Source organism: Pempheris klunzingeri, chromosome 12, assembly GCF_042242105.1.
Source record: "Pempheris klunzingeri isolate RE-2024b chromosome 12, fPemKlu1.hap1, whole genome shotgun sequence".
NCBI classification, from domain to species: domain Eukaryota; kingdom Metazoa; phylum Chordata; class Actinopteri; order Acropomatiformes; family Pempheridae; genus Pempheris; species Pempheris klunzingeri.
The window spans coordinates 5,990,865-6,008,041 of record NC_092023.1 but is presented as its reverse complement, the minus strand read 5'-3'; the positions used below and the strand labels follow the sequence as shown (position 1 = coordinate 6,008,041).

Here is a 17,177-nt window from a genome sequence, read left to right as displayed (position 1 = left end):
GCTCTGTCTGTGTGGCTGATTTCTCTTCCATGTATCAAACCGCCATATGTTTCCAATTTTTCCACCATTGTCTAGCAGGTCTCTTAAGTTTACTCTTTAAACAGTTCTGCTGTCTTTTCGTTACCGTGGGGAGTCTACGAATGGGTTGACTTTTTCTACTTTAAATGCCAGGCCTGAGCGTTGCATCAGTAGCCTTTTGCACCCACTGCCTTGTGGAAATCTCCGTGCAAACTGAGGGGAAACTCGGCACCAGTATGACACAGCATGGAGGAATGCACCAGCGGATGTGGCTCTCTCCCTCTCTTTCTCCTTCTCAGTCAACCCCCATCCTCTCCTCCTCCCTCTCCCGCTGTGGGCAGGTCCATGTGCACCCAGTAATTATCAAGGTTATTTTCTCCAGAGGGCCAAATCCCTGTTTATGGGCATGAGCGTGTGTCACAGGGCCCTGGCTGTCAACCCACAGGACGCCGACTCTGTAGACAAACCCAGAGTAAAATCACGGCTTTGGCGACACCGCGGTCGCAAGACCCTCCTTTGCGTTTGCTCCCATTAAAAAATTTAAAAAAACATGTGATTTTCGGTAGCTGTGTCATGACCTCAAGTGAGACAGCAAAAATGATGTTCTGTGTGAGCTTCCACCTCAGCTCTTGCCAAAACTGAAGAGTTATTTCTGGAAACCACCAACTTGAAGAAGGGTATCCAGCAGCAAAGAGAAAAATGACACTGAAGCGCAAAAAATAGCAGAGCCTAACATGTCTTTGATTTAAATCAGTGATATTTACTTATTGCGGACACAAGGGCAAGAGCACTTTATGTTAGTTCTATTGAACTATAAAAAAAAAAAAGGCTACAATTTTGTATTATCATCAGTTTGAATCCAGTCCTTTCCCAGAGCCAGACACTCTGGAGAATTGTGACCTGGGCTACAGCACACATTTCCTTTTGGCAGTGACTACAGAGGAAGTGAAAGGCCAGTGGTCAACAAGCCACGTAAAAAAAACACTGACCAAACAGACAAGCTAGGTATTTTACCGGTTAATTAGAGGCAAATGGGAGGCAACTTTGTCTTCTGAATGGAATTCAGAGTAGGTTTGTTCTCATGCTAAAGTAGGTTCGTAAGCAAACAAGAGCCTGGAGCAGCTTGAATTACTAGCTCAAAAGTAAATCTGCATGTAACAAACTGCTAGCCAGGGTCAGCAGTGCACGCACACACACACACACACACACACACACACACACACACACACACACACACACACACACACACACACACACACACACACACACACACACACACACACACACACACACACACACACACACACACACACACACACACACACACACACACACACACACACACACACACACACCAAAATCGGCTGTTCCCTTCACAAAAGCTGCTTCCTCTCCGTTTCATCACGCAGGCCGGGCTTTGTTAGTGTGCGGAAATGCCTCCAGAGGGAATGAAAATACTGGCAAGTCCATGCAGCTCTTTCTGGAGATAGACGCTGGGGAAAGAGACAGGTCCTGCAGCTGCAAGATCACACACACACACACACACGCAACCACACACATGTATGCCAAGTGCCCATGTAGGTTGAGGGCTCAGGTTACGTACAGAGATAACCGTGTTAACCTAAAGAACATAAACACCGGTGTGTGGTTACAGGGCTGACAGGGAACCAGAGGAGTCAGAGGAAGCTTGCACTGACAGTACAGAATCTAAAGTTGGACTAATGTTGTCACGGCTGCCACAAAATTATAGGCAGTGTCACTGTGAAAGCTCATACCACTGCTAAAATCAGGGGTTTTCCAGCCTGGAAATTACATTTGGAGAATTTATTGACCCAGCTTCCTAGATTCATTAAATCATACAAGTATTGTTGTCTTGTTAAGAGATCCCAAGATCCCAACAGTCACAGAGAGGCCAAGAGTAGTCTGAGGAGCTAAAAATCATAACTGATGGCTAAACTGCAGTGTCTACCCAGTTTCTATACCCGCTTATCCCATTCAGTGCAATCTAGAGTCCCCGGTTCACCTAAGCTGCACAAAAACCACCCAGAGGAAACGCAGGCTGCGACCAGGAAAATGTGCAGACTTCACACTGAACGACCCCCAGCCGCCACGTGGGTGTGAACTCCCGACCTTCATGATAACCACTGAGCCACTGTGCAGCCTCGTACCTTACTAATGCTCTTAAATGTTTGTGATATTCCATTACCTCACTCGATGGCTATCTCATTTTGGCAAAAAAAACACGTGTTTGCAATCTGACGACGGCAATCCGACAACAGATGATTGCAATCAAGCAGTCAATGGCCAGCACAAAAGGCAAAAACACAGCAAATGAGTAAGAAACAGAAACCCCTGATTTATAGGAAAACATAATGTTTTGAAGAGATTGGTCCATTGTTCGTGTAATGAAACTGCAGACACTGAAACCAACCATGTGCTTTATGCTAATCCATTCTATTCAGTATGTTAAATGATTGCAGCCATTCTATCATATCTGTGGCATTATTATCCAAAATAAGAGGTCAAACCTTCAGTAAACGGTTGTCAGTGGTGTTTGTTACTTTGCCCTGCAAATTCACAAACTGTAAAACATTAAAGAAATCTAAAATACACCCAACACGCCTGCCAGGTTAATTAATTGAACTATTTTGGGCAGGCAACCACTGTACATAGTGATTTTCAGCTCTGCACCGTCTCCCTGTGCCACCCACACTCGAATTCAGTTGACCCCGGACATTTCAAGCAATATGCTATTTTTATTTAATATTTCATGTAAATTGTACCTCCTACACAAAACTGACAAAACTCAGCTGCCTACTGCCATGTCTTTTTAATACAGCTGCTACAGTTTACTGAGATCACAGTAGCAGCCTGTGTAAATATTAAAGGTGCATTCTGGAAATCCAAAAGCAGAACTAGATAGCTTAACATTGTAGGTTACTAGTATCATATCAGTATTGATAAATACCCTGAGTTAATATATCTAAATTGGTATCTGGGGAGAAAAACTCTCTGGTGATCTCTAGAGTCCATTTCCCACATGCACTGCAACCCGGAAATCATGTGGACATTGCCCGAAGGAGCTGCATTTGAAAACGCAAATGTCCGAATCAGCTGGACCAGACATTTAACAGACTTTACCCTGCCAGAGTCTGTGGAATATCCAGTTGAGCCGGTGCGTGAATGGAGCAGGAGTGGGCGTGTTAATGTCGCCTCCATCATGTGACCAGTAGAAAACAAACGTCATGCTCTTCTCTCCACTCTTTTGTTGCTATTGCAGATATTTCAAATTACATAACTTGTCTGCCAAACTGGCTACTTTACTGTACTTTTTGCACCATGTCCTGCTTCTTGCATGAGTATTTCCAGTAGGTGAGCATGCATCTGACACGTAAGATCTCCTGTTGCGTACCACACTTGTGAAGGGTAAACTCCGGACAATGTCTAGACCCGATTCTCCGTTTTCTCCGATAGTGCCTGCAGTTCATATGAGAAAACAGCTCAAGATAGAACCACCAACCCCGTAATTAGTTTAAGATCCGCCATCCCACCTAAGCCACAGCCAGGTGCTTTCACTCTTGCACTAGCCAGATCCCACATATCACGGTAAACAAAAACATGTACTAAAACCTAGCGCTGCGTTGAGAAAGACAGCTGTAACAGATAACTCTGGTAATGATTTTTTATGTTCACCCTCAATTAGACCTTTTAAATAACTGCCTTTGAAAGTTAGCTTGGACTCATTGAACTCTGTTGTAAATCAGGGGGTCCCTCCTAGAGGAAAGGAGAAGTCAAAATAAGATTCCTGCTTTGCCCAGATCATTTCTCCTACACATAACTGAGCTCAATTTAACATCCATATGAGATTTTGACCATTTTCTCATTGTTAAACTCGGTTCCTGGGGAACAGCCTTCCTCTTGTCTCAGCATGATCCTAATTCAACATTAATGTAACAGTAACATCTAACAGAAAACTTGATTGGCTTGTAAATGAGTCTGCACAATATCAGAAATTCGTCTCAGTGATCGAATTCAAGTCTTAAGTCTGTGTATTTTATCTGTTTTCAGGGTCGTCTCATTTCTATGTGCCTCTGGCCACAGCAAAAGAACTCCTGCGTTTCTTGTGTTTCAACCGTTATTCTCAGGCTGGACATGATAATTTGCCTTTGATTGATTTATTCTGTTGCTCCTTATTTCTACTAAAGGTGGGGGTCAGAATTCAGTAATCCCCAAATAAGATGCTTGACCTCTGGGTTTTGTCCATTATCTCTACAGTGAAATGACAGTAGATGTGTAGATGTATGTGACAGATGTACCGGCTACAAGTCCGTATTAGGAAGTTTTCTTTACATATAAGCGTGGAAAACTGGTGTACTGGGGACATATGGTTATTTAGTGTGTCTGATCTCATAACTTAACTGACAAGCTGTGCGACACGCTGATTTCCCAAAACTGTGTTCCTTTAACAGCAAAAAGGTGGACTTTTGACCAAACATTTCACTGAGACACTGTTTTACCAGGATGGTATCAGGGGAAAGCAGATTCAAGATGTACTGACTGAGTGAAGGAGCTTTCAAGACAGCTGCTCGAGTTTCTTTCTGTCACTCTCGCTCGCACACACACACCCGTGCAAACACGCACTCCACTCCCTCTCTCCTTTTTAGCCAGTGACAGCAGGCACCCAGCGATGACATGAGGAGTGTCTCTGGCAGCCAGTAAGGCAGCACTAAACGGACAGAAATATCTGCTCTGACAGACGGACAGACCGTCACCCACTACGACGTGCGTGCAGCTGTCACTGAGCTTACCACTCCTCTGGTTTGATTTTCCTTTATGTGCTTCTCTCTGCACTCCAAACTGTGTCTCCCTCATTTTTCTTAGAGCTATCTTACTACATTGAGAGGCTACATTGTGCTTGGCTCTGTTTTGGCTCATGGCCAGAGAGGAGGAGGAGGCAGTGGACAGAGGGGAGGAAGGAAATTTGGTTTTCATGAGGCCAACTGTGGAGCATACAGCCATCCTCCACTTGATGAGCACTGGCCTGTACAGGTCTGGCTCTTTGCTCCTTTCATTTGCTCATTCTTTTGTTCTAAGTTTCTTTCGCTTTCACACAAGAATCTGTTCTCCCTCGCTCTGCCTGTGTAGCTCTCTCAGCCACAGCCGTTCTCAATTAGGAGGGTCACGGAGCGGAGCGGAGAATAACTGAGGGCCTGGTATCTGGAGCTGGAAGGATCTAAAGATCAGCAGCAACAAGAAACCACTGCTATGACATGCTGCGCCAAAAACTGGGCTGTGGCCGCCTGTGTGTTTGCATATGTGCGTGTGCGTGCATGTTGCATAAATCTGCTCCGTGTCAACAGGTTGTTAGTGACCTCTGACCTCCACAGTTAAACAGACATGAATATGACAGAGCCGCTAATGTTGTGATCGGCAGAGCTGTCCTCTGCCCTGCTGACATATAGATCTATTTGTTGTTCAATTTTGAGTTCTAAGGGTTAAAACAATGGGAAATCACTAATACACAGGGAGGCACACCCACGCACAAGATCTTCAACCCATGCAGAGCGCTGCTTTAATTGCTTTGTTTCAATGGTCCCCTCTGAATGGCGGAGAAGCTGGGGGCTGCAGTTTACAAGACACATCTGCAGGTGTTGCATTTCAAACTGAGAAACTCAAGCTGTGAGAAAGAACACATACACTAACGCAGGCACACAGACAGAGGAATATACAGACAGACTGTCTCTGTCTCTTTCTCTCGCTCATACACACACTGCAGGTGCAGCACTGTTCAGTACTTTCCTCCACGGCATTGAGCCTGAAAATGCCGGCACATCTGAGCGAGGTGAAATTGAAAATCTCTTAACATCTGTGTCTCTTTCTATAAAAATACTGACTTTAATGTGAGACAACACCAAATACATGACAAGACAAAGCCGAGGCACAGTATATTGAGCACAGACATTTCAAATAAAGAGAAAATATGTGCGTATCAATTGGGAGTACCACAATGTGGCTGACGCTTCCCATACTAATACTTTCACACTAAAAGTCTGACAAAGCCATAAATACCACCACCTAATGTGGCTTGGGGTCACGTAGGCTTTAGATAACCTCTCCAATGACGGTACAACTTTGTGAAAAACTACTTTGTCGCCACACAGCCACCGGTGCATGTAGACTCCCTCCACAATGGATCATTCAGAACTATTTTCACCCATTTAATGTGAAACCTCTCGGAGCAGTGTCTCTATGAGAATCAAATCTGTTTGTTATAGCTCGGAGTCGAGTAGTTTGGAGGATCGCGGGTAGCATGTCTCCTAATTCACTGGAAGAAAGAGCAATCAGCTAAGCTTCAGATGGCATCCGACAGATTCAATATCCTTTCTTCAAGCATCTCTATTGTAATGCTCTCCCCACGTTAGCGTGCATGCCGAATTTAACACGTTTCTGATAATCTATGCAAATAGGCCACAGATGGACAAGACGGTATCTAATTGAGAAACATATGTATCGCACTTTTAGAAATAATTCTTACATCTCCCTTAGCTTTTTCTCCTTCATCCTATTTCCGTCAGCCTTCATTCATTCGTTATGAGTTACGTGCGACTGTGATGCTGGCGGCTTGCCACGCCATTTGTAAAAATTATTCAAATGAGGACACCATGTTTCTTTTGTTTACTGCCTTGAATGGCAACATGGAAACAAGGTTGGAGTATTCATGAACGCCATTTCTCACTCTGACTCTCGCGCTACGACTAACAGCGCCTCTCTCTCTCTCTCTCTCTCTCATCCTCTCTGTGAATCCCGCCGCGCCACTGGGGGAACGTCCTGGGCATTAAGAGCGGCCATTAATGAGTGTGTGGCGTGGCGTGTTGTGATGCACGGCATATTACAGCCATTCATCAGGGCCGGGAGACACTTGACAGGCGGACAGCCAACAGGTTGTGTAATCATATAACACAGTCATGTCAGGCCTGCCACAGCTCCGTGTCCCATTCAGGCCTCTAATGTTATTTTCCTCTGGGTAATTGACGACGCCAGACAGAGAGACCCAATGATGGATAACATCATGGAAGGACCGGCACAAAAAGATGGCGGCCTACCGGTGTGATGTCATTTCAGATTACATCAGCATTTGGAAATATTTAAAGGAAAATTACAATTTATTTATGTAGTATTGGCCAACATTTCTATTGATCACGATCATTTTGTACTCACCTTAGCAATTGCTGAGATCACATGTAACATGATGATATCAGTAAAACTAAGTCAGCTGAGGCAAAAAAAAAAAACACTTGTAATTGTAAACAACCAAATTATCTAAACTACTTGATACAGAGCTAAAACTGAAAATGAGTGCACCCACAATATTGGTAATAGTCCCTCACTGCACAATAAATCAATTAAACCAGAGAGCCATCTGGAAACTGAATGTGAATGTTCATGGGTAGTTTGTGTAATAATTGAACCTCTTCACCTTTGTTTTCTCTGCCAGAGTTTGGGGTTTGTTTCCAACCTGTCTCTTTTCAGCCCCATCTGACTTATTTTTAGCAATGTCGCCTTGTTCCCAGATCACAGCAGCACAATGCTATTATTACCTGTTTGTCCCTTTTTATTTTTTTATTTTAATTATTTAGGAATTAAAGGAAACTAGAAAAGTAAGACCCAAGTTGTATGCATGCAAGAAAACAAAGCCAGGATCACACCTTCTTGATTCATTCTGATCTATTTGAATTGCACACTAAATCCATGTGTATTGCTTATTAGGTTTAATGAGTCATAATTGTGCAAATGGGAAAAAGTCATCTAAATCTTTAAAAGGAAAACATTATCAGACATTAATCTAAGTTACTGCATTAATTATGTCAAAACACGACAAAGTTAAAGTGTTTCTCTGGTAATTATAGTGTACTAGGAATGCCATCTGACACTGAGGAATGTGTTGCAAATATTCCACCTCCTCTGCACAACATAACTCTCAGCTGCATCAGAGAAGTAGAGGTGGCCCCGAGGCAGTGTTAGACATTGTTAAGGATAGCAAGTATCCTCACACAACCTGTTCTGCTCTGTCCCTAAGCTGGAAAAGAGAAGACAATGTTCTCTCTCATCCTCCCACTCTCACCACTTTATACCTCTGCTTGTTTGTGAGATGCCTCTCGCAGCGCACAATCCAAAACAGGCCAGCTTGTGTACATGAAAAATGGGCCGATAGACGCAATGAATATCACCAGCAAGGATAAAAATACACATTTCTGTCTTTTGAATATCATCAGTGTCCTAAGCTGCAGGACCCCAAGAAACTCCTTCTAGACTGAGAGTCTTGATTAGACTCTTATCCTATCTTTGTGCATGTCTCTCACACTCTGTGTCACACATATACGGTATAATACCTACATGTACAGAAGGACACACAGGAGCGTGCACAGCTGTGGTGTCCATTACATGAAAACATTTATCCCAGACAAACTGAAATAAAGGAGGAAGAGGAGAGGGATGATGGAGCAGGACACAAAATGGAGGGAAAGAAACAGACAAGAATGAGAAAAGACGACTGGGAATGGGAAGTTAATTCCCTTGGTGTGAGCTAATCCCTAGGGGCTCTGACATCCTTTGCTTTATCTAGAAACAGCGTGCGGCAGAGGCGCAGACAACACACCAAAAGAGCCAGACCTAGCAGTGGCATACTCAGACTACGTCCACGACATCCAATAATATGAAGATGCTCCTTAAAGAGCAAACGATATGCCTCCATGCTATAGTTTTTAGATTGTTTTCATAATGATCTGACACCCAGCCCAGTTATTCTGCTGATTCTCAGCTTGTTGAACTCCGTTTTTCTGCTGCTGTGTTGAGATGTCAATCATATTGCTAGTTTATGAACACAAAATCTTACAAATAAACAAATACAGGCTAATGGCAACATCTGTACTGAGTAATAGGTGACATCTAAAATGAGTGAGTGACAACAGAGTGGGTTAGAGGCACCTATGTCTGTGTTTTTCTTTCCCAAATATATTTTATGTTTTCAATGTCTAACAGCATTGGGAAACTGCATGACAAACGCACACAGTTCAAGCTAACCAGTCACAGCTCTTATTGTTGCCAAGAGGCATCCGAGCAGTCCCAATAACCCCAAAGTGTAGATACATTTTTGAGGAGGTGCACATAGCTACAGCAGTACATGTGTAGACTCTGTATGTAAGCTGTAACTCTTAATTTCACCTCTAGTGTGAACACAGAGCACTGAAGGAATCCACCCAACCATTATACAGTCCCACACACACACACACACTCTTCCTCAATCTCAACTCCATCACCTCACAACAGCCACAGTGTTCAGTGTCAACAGTGGTCACACTATGTGGTGCTAACATTAAAAATGCATCCAATTAAAGCTGCAGGGGAAAATACTCCTCTGTAAACGGCAACAGTCTGTAACATGTTTGCTGCGATGATAGGCTTTCTAAACAAATTAAGCCAGAGGAGCTCTACATTACTCATCCCGGCTGGCTGTCTGGCCAAATTCTGCCTCAATTGCACAGTTGTTTGATCAACTGTTGGTGCGCTGAGTATGTGTTAATGTGAGAGGGGGAGAAAAAAAAAAGATACGAGTCCATGGATACCAGGCAAGATGAATACAGTATGACAGCAGCAGAGAAACGCAGTAAAACTTCTTTTCCTATACTTTCATGTGTCTGCAGTCATGAGCTGTCACACTCTGCAGCTCTGTTCTGTCGGCTGGCAGCGTCTCTCTTTCTTTCACTGTGCATTACTTGTCACTCTGCCGATGGTCGGCGCTGGCGTGTGTGTTTGTGCGAGTGTGTGTTAAACCTGTCGCTCTCTGTGCTCTGACGTCCGTGTGCTTATCGCTTCGGCTGATCCCTGCATGTGTGTACAGTATCTGTGTCTGTCTGTCTGGACATACGTGTGCATGTGTGTGTGTTTGTGTGCCAGGCAGATGTTCGTCGGGCGGTGCCATTGCTCAGCGTTCACACACACACACACACACACACCGCACTAAGGAAGATTAACCAGCACTTTATTTATCCATTTGCTTCCTGGATCTGCTCCCTCCTACCATCCAAAACCCACCAATCCTCCTTAATCCCTAGTAGCAAAGACTACAGGAGGAAAGGCAGAAAGACAGTGTAAAAAGGTGGCAGAGTTTTGCACCACTCTAGACCTACTTTAAAAATGAGAAAACGTTGAGTGCACACGCACTAGAACTTTGAATTTGAACCACAAAAAGATCACAATACGCTCTTAAAAATATCACAATTTATCTATTTTTATTGCTCTTGTGTATACATTTTGGGCAGTGCTGATATTCAATTTAATATCAACTGACTATAATAAGCCACCTAAAACCACAAAAAGCAGACAAACAGACAAAAGCAGCCCATTGTTAATTCAGATTAGAAATAGGGTCAGGTTAGAGTCGGGTAAAGTCTAATTCTAAGTCAGGACTGTGGTTACTAGAAACACACTAAATCCGAAAACTACACTTGCATGAATCTTTTTCCCTATTCTGCAGAACAGAAAGTGTGTTTTTTGGAAGCGAATGGTTCTTGAATCATCATGGTTTTGTTCTATTCTCCAAGTATTGACACTGGCCACAGGCTCAGTGGGGACTGGCTGGGTTTTTTCAGAGAGAGCCAAACAAGATCCTGCACAGCTCCTCATAAACAGCAGCTGCAGACTGCTCTGTTCCCAGTTCCTCCCCGGGCCACCAGCCCAGGAGGGTCCAATCAAAACCAGCCACATTACGCCCTCACTTCACTTTTGCGTGCCAAGTCTGCTCCTTGTCGGAAAAAAAAAAAAAAATCCAGGACTGAACCAAAGAGCATGCACAATCACCAAGCTGTGGATAAAAAGAAAATTCTGTTTACCTGTGTGAACTTTGACCTTGGTCGTACAGCCGCTGTGGTCGCCACCCCCTCCCCCACCCGGCCCTTCATGTATTCCTCACGCACGGTCCCTCAGTGAAACCTCCTTAAGTGGTGATCTGAGGGGAAGGAAGAAGGAAGAAAAGGCGGTTAAATTTCTTTTAATGGAATGCCAGGGAGAACCTGGTTCAGACAAAGGACAAATTTATCACAGAGAAATACACCCTGGTGTTGAAAAATGTATGCAGGAAGCCATGAGGGAGTTTGCTATACTGCCCCATTTACTCTACCTCCTAACCCTGCCGGAAAGTCAATGAACCAATGAACAACTGCACCACCTATCACACTGCCGTGCCTGTATACTGCAGCAGTCCTGTATATCCCCCCACGCGACCCCATCCCCCGCTGCACAGGAACAATGTCCTTCCTAAAGGTTATCAGCAGCCTGGCTCTTGGTCAGCCCTCATCCTGAGTCCATTACACACACAGCAGCGAGATTCACTGCCTTAATACACCTCTCTTAGTCTCTCCTCACTGCTTGGGTGCACCCGTTACAGACTAATACAAATCCAGGGTAGGCTCAGAGTATACACAGGTTCTGGGATTAGCCCACCAGCGCCGGTCTGTTTCCAGACAATCTGCAATGCACTTCAATACAAATAGTGGAAGTTTCATTAGGAAAGCTGTGATGAACCACCATACCAGTGTGCATATTATATGACCATGATTTTAAGACTAACCCCTCCCTCCCACCTTTGGATTTTTTTATCCATGCAAGCTCCATCACTAGGTCAAAACTTCAATTTGTCCAACACTAATGACCTGAAATATCTGTAAAACTACAGCACAGCCACATCTATAGTTTGTGTTTGGCGGTAATGAGCAAATTCTGCTTAGCTTAGCTTAGCATGCTAACAGGTTTAACTCAGGTGGTGAACCAGGTGAATACTACATACTGAATATCAGCATGTTAGCTTTGTTACTGTGGTCATGTCAGCATGCTAACGTTTGAGCCAAGTCACACAGAGTGACTGTAGACTGTAGTTTTAGTCGTGCTTTAGGATCCAAAACGTCTTAAAGACGTCAATTACGGCTGATGTACCACATTAAACACACCTTAAACATAATGTCATATTGATAATATCTGACAATATATAATAATATGTTTATTATAACAATGGATCAAATGATCAATATGTATAAAAAGGATCACTTGTGGTGACAAAGCCATGAATTATCACCCGAGTCTGCAGCTTTTCGGCATCTTAAAGATTATTGTTTTGGTTTTGGGATGCACAACTTTACTGGTTTGATACAGATCGCCTCTCATATTTGCAAGCAGCTTTTTTCAGCAAAAAAGCTCTGATAAACCCACAATGCATTACCTGCCCAGCAACAAATGACTGACAGACAAAATAGCAATTGTGGTGAACACAGTGGAGCAATTAGCTGCAAAAGAGAATCTCCCTCAGGAGTTGGTGGAGACCAAAATCAGAGCTATATGTCAGTGAATATTGGACTCCAAATGAATGCTAATGTTACTGAATGTCTACTAGACGTGTAAACAGGTAATGGTTTGCTAATGTTTTCAGCACAACAACTTAGTAATAATGCGTCACTGTTTGTGTTTACAGCTTATTGTTCTGGCCCCAAGTAGCCAAAAAAAAAATCAATAACCACTACAATCTGTTATTATTAAATATCTTACTATTAGTGAAGACTTTTCATTTAAGATGGAACAAAAACAGATATTTGAAAATAATACTTCTCTTTTCTTTACATAACTCTTAACAGAAAAACATGAGATGAAAGTGTGTACGCCAACAGAAACAGAGACTAACAATTTTATTAACTTCAGTCTTTATCTTAAGGTCTTCTGGCAAAGGAAGTCCCATAGGAGGACACTCCAGTCTCTTTACTCTTCCATTGTTTCATCACTTAAAATCTCAACCACTGGTGCAAACAAGCTTCCTTTGCTCGGGGCTGCCCTTGTGGACATTTTCCAAGAGGTGCAGTATATTTTGGTACTTCTAATCAGAGTCAAAGAAATCTTGGCCGGTGGGACGCAGCCATTTACGTACAAATATGGGAAAGTAGAAGAGATTTGATATCAGTAATAGGCTACTGGAAGGAACTACAACAACAGTACGAGTGACTTGCTTTAGAACATTTGTGTCTATGGGGTACAGTTTAATTTTTGGAAAACACCATGCTTAATCAACATCAAGGTAAAAAACATGGCAGAAAATTTTAAATTTGACAAAGTCTGACAAAAATGGCTTTCTTCTCAAGAATAAAAAAAAATGTTTTAAAAAGAACAACACATGGATGTTTTTAACAGAAGGGGTGAAAGGATAGAAAGGGCCCCCCCATACTTCTTAACACCTGCTCATTCATTTAATCCACGAGAAGAAGGGAGCATACTGAAGAACATACTGTGGGAAGAGGGGGTTGATTTTGGACTTAAGCCAAAAAGAAGAGGACAGGATGGAGGAGAAAGCCATAAATACGCAGGGAGGCGAGCAGGTGTCGCAGACAAATGTGATTTACAGGGTCGATGTCCCGTACAGTGCTGACAGGTAAGCCTATTAGGTTGATATTACCCAGCCATAACACGCACCGATGGACCCTCTTAAAAACGTGTGCGCGCCGAATGTGTAAAGGTTATGGGTTTAAGAGAAAGATTATAATATCACTTTGTTAAGTTGTCCATACATTAAGTTCTTAAAATTCAATTATTACATTTAAGCTGATTTGCTATTGGCTTATTCATTCAATTACATTTTTTTTCCCCCCCCAAAGGTGACAACATATAGAAAACCATACAAAGAGCTATGAAGGTTTCTGAATGTTGGTGCAAAAACAACATGGTTTTACTACAGCAGAGGTTTTAGTTTAAGAGCACTACTGGGAAAACATTTTTTCTCATACTCTGAAATGACATCAGGCTTCAAAGCCAAAAAGTGCGAGAGAGAGCTAAATACTGAGATGGCGGTGCATTTCTTCATATTGGAAACTGTCGGGGAGCAATCACTGAAGAATGCAAACGTTTATGAGAAACTAAATGCACTAGAACATCGAGCGGAGATCTGCAATCGAGTTTCACTTGTAATACTGCATGAGAGACACGAGACTACAGGAAAATTGCTACCACTTGAGCCGCACACTACAGATGGTGTTGAGAGCAACACAGCACAAAGCAATGTGTTCCTTAATAATGTGGTGAATATTGCAGTGAAAAGCTGAGTGCTTCGTACTAGCTTCTGCAGACTCCAACCTTTTTTTTTTTTTTCTGTCACAAGTGTGAAGTCTTTCATCCCAGATATAAGAGGCTGCGGTAAAATCCTCAAAGAAACTAATCGTGTTAAATGAGGTTTGTGTCTGTATCTATGACTTTTGAGTGTGTGTGTGTGTGTGGGGGGGTGCTGTGGGGGGTTATAGGTGCCTCTGACAGACTAAAAATTCCTGTCACCTTTGAATCTAAACTCTGTGTCAACTCTCCACTCCAACCAGCCATCTCCTGCTTCATAAAAACGCTTGGTATTACACTCTTAACACTTCAATCCTGGTAATCGTATCTGATGATGTGGCTGCTCATTGACTGAGGTAAACCAATTTTCTGCGCAAAGTCTTTAAAGTGATTCAAATGCTGGAGATGACAAAGCCCAAGTTTGCCAGTTAAAAGCCCTTAACACCACAACGTTTACTTTAGCTTCCTGGGGGGGAATTCTAATCTCAAGCGACTGCTCGACCCATCTCAGACTCACACGTGCACATAACTCACATATATACACACACACACACACACACACATATATATATATATACACACACACGCACAGACCCACACGTATCTTATGATCCAAGGCTGAGGAAGCAGGAGAGCTATAAAAGCCGACCTCATCTCCTTAAAACAGGCAGGGCTGTCCCTGGGCGTCTTAACACAACTCATCAACTGTTAAACCAGAGAGAGAGGCAGAGCAGTAAAAATCAATGCCCCCCAACACGGCAAACAGCAGTCAATGATGTTAGGTGGAAGAGGAAAGAGCGAGAATTTGCAGCTGCGTCTGGAGAGGTACGGAGAAGCAGGAGGAGAGGAGGAGAAAGGCGGAGAAAGTCCACGTTGAGCTAAAAGCAGTGAGCTAATATATGTAATTGATTACCTCTATGCAAATAGAAGAACTCTAAAAAACCAGAGAATGCAATTTAAAGCAGGAGAGTCTCGAAATCGATTGTCACTGTGAGTGAGAGAAGCCATTTCCCTCTGGCCAAGATAAAACACTTTACTAGGAGCTGTCAGATACTTATCAGGAGGAAATTAGCAGAGGAATACCATTTTCCCCAAAACAAACAGGTCAAGCGTTCCTCCTCCTCCAGTGGTCTCTCCCTCTTCTTCACTCTTTCCCACTCTGATATCATCGTCTGTTATTTCCTTCCGTTTAAATGCCAACAGAGAGGAGGCTGGGGCTACATTTCATTCAAATAGATCATCTGTGAGGCCGGCCCCGTGCTCCAGCAGGAGCGGGCTGTTGTTTGAAAAGGAGAGGATGAGGTCCCCGGCTCGCCCCGGCTCCCGGGAGCAACCCCGGAGCCTGCCAGCGCCCGCACGAACACACTGACGCAAGTCTGTCCTCAATCTCTGAGCCAGATCTCACCAAAACAATATTTGCCTTTTTGGCCTGCAGTCTGTGTTCCCGGCTGAAGGGAGAAAAAAAAAAAAAAAGACAGAAAGAAAACACACATAGAACAGAGCACAAAGAGATGTGTCGAAGGCAGCAGCCCACACAAGACCGCATCGTAGGAGAGAGAAGAGGGCAGCTCGGCGTCAACATCAACACCAGTCCTGCAGTCATCGCTCAGCAGGTAATTATGATAACAACATGTTCCCTAGGCAGCTTCTCTCTGATTTAGTTTCCGAGCACTCGCTCTTCCTAAAATCTCCACCCGATAACATCTGATATGATTACAAAGGCAAGATTCTTTTCAAGGAGCGCCCACTTACGTGCCTCTAATTTGGTGTATAGTAACTCTCCCTCTTGTCACTACTCAATGATGCTTCTCATCTTATTGTGTATGCTTAGTTAAGATGTAGCACCATTCGGAATTTCAAAACATTTTGGAAAATGCAGTGACTTTAATGAACCTCACCTACTAACACCATCTGTTATTGAGCGCTCCACTGCCTGCTATTGCTTTCAATTGTAAACACAGCCTTGCCACATGGGGAAATACATCATTTCATTGTGTCTTTTATCATCCAGTTTTAACAGTGGGAGTTTGGCCCTGAATGGAGTCAGCAGAGTTGACCCTGTGATTACCTCTGCGATGCGGCATTTTCCTTGGCTGTCATCACAGTCAACCCCTTAAACAGCCTGAGCTGCTCTGCAACGGGGCTAGGCTGTTGACATACTGAAGACATTTAAGATAATCCCAGAGATGTCTCTGTGTTTTCCAAGATTACATCTTCAAAGGGGAAATGCGGCCGACAGCCTCTACTTGAAAGGGAGCGAGATGCGGAGGGCTCTTGTTCTGAAGGAGGGGGTGGAATAGCTCAAGAATGCAATCATGGTTTTGGAGTGGAAGAAGGCCTGTCCTGGCTAGCTAAGCAGGCGGGAGGGTGAGAGGATAAGAGGGGGCGGGTGGTGGAATCAGACCTGAGAAAGAAAACACACCTGTTGGATGGGACAAAACAGAGGGAGGTAAAGAAAGGACTCTCACCTGTGTGACCTGACAACGGCTGTAAATCACACAGTTCAATCAGTAGCCCATCCCGTGCCTTTTATAACGTTTGGTATGCTGTCCTATTGAGGGTAATGGTCAGGTTTAGAAGCTGTAATAAGCACAGTATATGGCAGTTGAAAGCTAACTGGTATCAGCCTGTAATGTCATTACTTTATTGATCCATCATTCAGAGCTTCCATAATAATTTGATAAAAATGGCAGACATGGTTATGTTTTAACATTGCTTTCAGAAATTCAGAAATAGGTCATACAAGGATATATTTCACTGAACAACACTGTAACTTAACTGATACTGGATTTGCAGATGAAGCCGTGATGAAATATCAATTGATTTTATTTCTGGATTGTGACCATAATATGTACTAAGCAAGATAGTTGTACAATAAACTTGTCAAAGCTCAAAACTATGACATAAAGTTTCTCTGTCAACTCAAACAAGTCTTTTCCATTTCTCCATAGCAATTTCTTATTACTGAGCAGCCAACACACACACCAATATCAATACATCTAATATCAGCTGATATATTGCCG

At 43.3% G+C, this 17,177-nt stretch overlaps 1 protein-coding gene across 2 annotated transcripts in view; it reads right to left on the bottom strand.

Moving 5' to 3' along the window:
* The window catches only part of zmiz1a (zinc finger, MIZ-type containing 1a), a 72,829-nt gene extending 61,867 nt beyond the window's left edge, over window positions 1-10,962 (bottom strand). For both annotated transcript variants that reach the window (XM_070840793.1, XM_070840794.1), the window contains exon 1: window positions 10,908-10,962. The gene's annotated coding sequence lies outside the window, so the exon portion shown is untranslated. The remainder of the gene's footprint in view (window positions 1-10,907) is intronic.
* Window positions 10,963-17,177: the final 6,215 nt, after the last annotated feature.